Genomic DNA, 5,636 nt, shown 5'->3' on the forward strand with positions numbered 1-5,636 from the left:
GGAGGGAGTAGGACTCCTCCTGGCGCGTCTCCTCTTGGCCGCCCCCCCCCCTTTTGAGCCTTTATATACGGAGGCAGGTGCACCCCCTAGAGACACAAGTTGATCCACATGATCATATTCTTAGCCATGTGCGGTGCCCCCTTCCACCATAGTCCTCGATAATATTATAGCGGTGCTTAGGCGAAGCCCTGCGACAGTAGTACATCAAGATCATCACCACGCCGTTGTGCTGACGGAACTCTTCCCCGACACTTTGCTGGATCGGAGTCTGGATATCGTCATCGAGCTGAACGTGTGCTAGAACTCGGAGGTGCCGTAGTTTCGGTGCTTGATCGGTCGGGCCGTGAAGACGTACGACTACATCAACCAAATTAATGCTTCCGTTGTCAATCTACAAGGGTACGTAGATCACACTCTCCCCCTCTCGTTGCTATGCATCACCATGATCTTGCGTGTGCGTAGGAATTTTTTTGAAATTACTACGTTCCCCAACAGACATTGTATTGAGATCCAAAAAGAGAGAAGAAGCCATCTAGCTACTAACTATGGACCCGTAGGTCTGAGGTAAACTCACACTTCATCGGAGGGGCTATGGTGATGATGTATAAGCCCTCCGGGATCGATGCCCCCTCCGTCGGAGCTCCGGAACAGGCCCCAAGATGGGATCTCGTGGATACAAAAAGTTGCGGTGGTGGAACTAGGGTTTTGGCTCTGTATCTGATCGTTTGGGGGTACGTAGGTATATATAGGAGGAAGGAGTACGTCGGTGGAGCAACAGGGGGCCCACGAGGGTGGAGGGCGCTCTTGGAGGGGTAGGCGCGCCCCCTACCTCGTGGCCTACTCTTTTGTTTCTTGACATAGGGTCCAAGTCCCCTGGATCAAGTTCAGTGAGAAAATCACGTTCCCGAAGGTTTCATTCCGTTTGGACTCCGTTTGATATTCCTTTTCTTCGAAATGCTAAAATAGGCAAAAAAAATAGCAATTCTGGGCTGGGCCTCCGGTTAATAGGTTAGTCCCAAAAATAATATAAAAGTGGATAATAAAGCCCAATAATGTCCAAAATAGTAGATAATATAGCATGGAGCAATAAAAATTATAGATATGTTGGAGACGTATCAAGCATCCCCAAACTTAATTCCTGCTCGTCCTCGAGTAGGTAAATGATAAAAACAGAATTTTTGATGCGGAGTGCTACTTGGCATGATTTTAATGTAATTCTTCTTGATTGTGGTATGAATATTCAGATCCGAAAGATTCAAGACAAAAGTTCATATTCACATAAAAATAAAAATACTTCAAGCATACTAACAAAGCAATTATGTCTTCTCAAAATAACATGGCCAAAGAAAGTTCATCCCTACAAAATCATATAGTTTAGTCATGCTCCATTCTCGTCACACAAGAATGCTCTCATCATGCACAACCCCGTTGACAAGCCAAGCAGTTGTTTCATACTTTAGTAATCTCAAACCTATAAACTTTCACGCAATATATGAGCGCGAGCCATGGACATAGCACTATGGGTGGAATAGAATATAATGAGGGGGGTTATGTGGAGAAGACAAAAAAGGAGAAAGTCTCACATCAACGAGGCTAATCAATGGGCTATGGAGATGCCCACCGATTGATGTTAATGCAAGGAGTAGGGATTGCGATGCAACGGATGCACTGGAGCTATAAATGTATGAAAGCTCAACAAAATAAACTAAGTGGGTGTGCATCCAACTTGCTTGCTCACTATCGGTGTCAAAACCGGCGGATCTCGAGTAGGGGGCCCCGAACTGTGCGTCTAAGGCGGATGGTAACAGGAGGCAGGGGACACGATGTTTTACCCAGGTTCGGGCCCTCTTGATGGAGGTAAAACCCTGCGTCCTGCTTGATTAATATTGATGATATGGGTAGTACAAGAGTAGATCTACCACGAGATCGGAGAGGCTAAACCCTAGAAGCTAGCCTATGGTATGATTGTTTGTATATATCTATCGACTAGCTTGGCCTTGGTTTATATAATGCACCAGAGGCCTAGGATAACAAGAGTCCTAGCCGAATACGCCGGTGGGGAGGAGTCCTTGTCTTGATCACCAAGTCTTGTGGAATCTTCCATGTATGCGGCACTTGTCCGAACTGGCCCATGAGTATACAGCCATGGGGGTCCTCGGCCCAATCTAACAGATCGGGAGACGACGTGGTGAGTACCGCCTAGTCCAGGACACCGTCGGTAGCCCCCTGAACCGGTCTTCAAGTTAGGGACGCTCCTCGATTCTTCCGAACTGTTCTTCATCTTCGGTTGACGGTCTTGAAAACTGGTTCAACAAATCTTCTCATCTTCAATCTTGAGGATCGCCGAAATGCATTCGGCGAGTTTACACGTCGGGTATCCGAGGAGCCCCTTTAAGTTTTCGGCCTTTATCAATGTCTTGTTATTTTTATGCCACACCTCGGGTTTGAAGTTGTTCCCGGGAGGCAATGTCCTCTTGCGTCCGAGCTCTAACGCCGGACTACATTCGAGGTATCTTTTGCGGCCGAGCACCAATGCCGGACCGCTTCCGAGCTCCAACGCCAGAATGTATCCGAGCTCCAACGCCGAACTATGTCCAAGCTCCAACGCCGGACTATATCCGAGGTGTCATATCACCTTGGTTCAAAAAAGTTGAAGGAGTTTAGCCGAGCTTAATGCCGGAAATGCCCTCTATGGAGCCAGCCACTAGCGCCCGAGCTTTATGCCGGACTGCTTCCGAGGTGGTGCACCACAGCGACTGTGGGCCGATTTTTTGTCAACATTTTTTATTATTGCAATTTATTCTCTGTCGAGATATATAGCCAGTAGCCCTCAAGGTGTGTATCGGTCTAAACCTCGAGATGCACCTGAAGGATGACGTAAGACAGCTGATCCCAGTAGCCGCTGAGACTCAGGTTGATTTGCAAAATCAGTCTAAGGATCAAGTCCTAGCTCGGCAGAATACTTCGGGACACAGAAAGCGGCGTGCTTAGTCCTCGAGACTCAGGTTGGGTGCGGCCGACCAACCTGAGGATCAAAATCTCCTCGGCAACTGTATTGCACTTAAAATTTTCTGCATTGAACAGGCAATGCAGTAGCCCCCGAGACACTGGTCGGGTGGCAACACCATATCAGGGGATCGATGTGCCCCTTTAATATTTGTAAATAATAAGCCCGAAGCCCAGTAGCCCCCGAGCCTTAATGCAGGCACGGGTGGCCGAATTAAGGATCGATATCCATAGTAAAATCACAAATTATGTGTAATGACTCTATGTATCCAAGTACTTTACGTCATTAATACTCGGATCCGCATTGTACAAAACTTTGTTAACCGACCATCGGCTTCAACCTCCTCGGCCAGAAGCCGGGGAGTGTTTGTCCTACTTTATAAAGCCTTTATGAGGGCAAAGATTTATGAAAAACAAGGCAATCTGGCCATACGGTTTTATAAACAAAGGTACGCAGAGAGATATGTTATATTACTGTTTAACATAAGAAATGTCTTTCAAAGAAAATAGTCCCGCTATCGGTTCCTTTCTTTGGGTTGTCATGCTAAGCATGATCATGAAACCTCAGCTTTAATATAAAAGCAAAATATCGAGGATTTTAGTTTGGGAGGCCAGTTAATAGCCCCCGGTAGAGTTCGGCGACAGTCGAGGTCAAGCCGTAAACACTTCGGCCATTGTTATGAATGGCCCGTCATTTAACACCATCATCGGATTGCTGACAAGTTTACGCTTATTATGACAGTCAGTTTTCGGCTTTCTCCACTGAGGTGCTTAATCATGTGAACTGGAAGCACAATCGCAGTGGTTCTCCCTTTGCACACCTAGCCGAACAAAGCGCAACATAGGAGGCAAGCGTAGGAGCCGGGCAACCCAACTATTGACTGAAGACACAATTCGAAACCAATGCATATATAGTGAGATCCAAGAATGTTTTTGCCGAATCTATAAAGGTGTCCGGCATTGCACTGTGAGACTTGTGCTGGAAACACACAAATAGTTCAAAAGTGCCATAAGCTTGGAATACCAAAAAACGTCAGTAAAAATGTGATGTCCGAACAAGATCAAGTGTTCGGTGCCAATCCGGAAATTGGACTTTAGAACAAAAAGTGCTTCTGTCGTACTTTAACATGACACATCCTATCTCAAGACTTCGAGTGGGTCAGCCTACGGCTTCAACCTCCTATCCCGAAGGCGGAGTACTTCTCATTAGGCCAGTTTAGCAAACTAAACTCTAGCGGCTTTGAGAGAGAAATTAGGCTCCCTGGCTAGTGACCACACACTCGTGTCGAAAAAAGGAGTGATAAATAATAAAAACTTTGCAACGACCAAAAAGAAGAACACTTACTATAAAACGACTCATATAAATTTAAGAGCCCTCAAGTGACTTGGGTAAAAGAATTTTATGTATAATGATTGTATGTACCGAAGTACTAATATCATATCTTTGTTCGACCGAACTTTAAACGCGTCTTAACCGACCGTCGGCTTCTCCATCTTCGGTCAAGGACCGAAAAGTGTTATGTACTCCACCTGTCGAGAATATCGATAGTGTTTCCGATAACCAGGCAACCGGGCCATAAGGCTGTAATAGACAAAGCGCGCTCAGGGAACTTATGCTATATTACAGACGAAGTGTAAGAAGCATCTTCGAAGAAAATAGTACCCCCACCGATACCTTTCTTCGGTGCTCATTATTACTATGAGACTTGTGCAATAGATTTTTTGTACTCATGAGTTCCGTTGTGTGCCGACCATGATTGAAAACAATAAGAGCGCTAGCTTTCGGCTTCACCCAGTCTGAGGTCAGAGCTCGGAGGACCTGATCGTGACAATCGCAGAGGTGCTCCCTTTACTCCCTAGCCGAACAATCGGGAACGTAGGGGTAAGCACAGGAGCCAGGCAACCCAGCTTGCAAATCGCTTAAGTCAATATGGTGCATATTGTGGCGTAATACACGAACAAGAAACGAAGCCGTACAAGTATAATCATATGCAAGAGGAAAAGCTTCATAAAGGAAGCCCCCAAATAAACGGGGTATTTGAATATGCGTGTCACAAACAAAGTTTGGATAAGGAAAATTTTTACAAGCAACTTTTTTCAAAAAAAGTATAATGCTTGGTCGAACCAAACACAAGTTAAAAATTAAAACTTTGAGCATGAAAGCGACTTTGCTGGTTAATATTTTCGGCATTGATGACGCGGTTCGAGCTTGATGTGGGACAAGGTTCCATCCCCCAAGCCGGTCCCGAGGTGGCGGAGCGGAGAGCTCGACACGCCGAAGTGGTGACATAGCACGGTCAATGCAGACCGACAGAGTGATGCCGAAGTCCCCGGATCATTTTCCTGTGCACAAAAAATAGTGTAAATCGGAGATAATAGTAATAATAATAATTAAAAAAATCGTTGCATAATAAACAATTTATGCAAAGTGAGTAATAAAAGAAACATGGCCTGGCGCCGAAGTCAATGTCGATGCAGGGCGTCGGCGTGATGCGGTAAAGGCGCGGCAAAGCCTGAATTCACAGGTCGGTCCGAGTTCCGGATGCGGCGTTCGCCGGACTATGTACGGAAACTGACCGAACCACCACGCGACCGTTGTTAATGCGGCCATCATTTGATAGACCTATGTA

Source organism: Triticum dicoccoides, chromosome 2A (assembly GCF_002162155.2).
Source record: "Triticum dicoccoides isolate Atlit2015 ecotype Zavitan chromosome 2A, WEW_v2.0, whole genome shotgun sequence".
NCBI lineage: Eukaryota > Viridiplantae > Streptophyta > Magnoliopsida > Poales > Poaceae > Triticum > Triticum dicoccoides.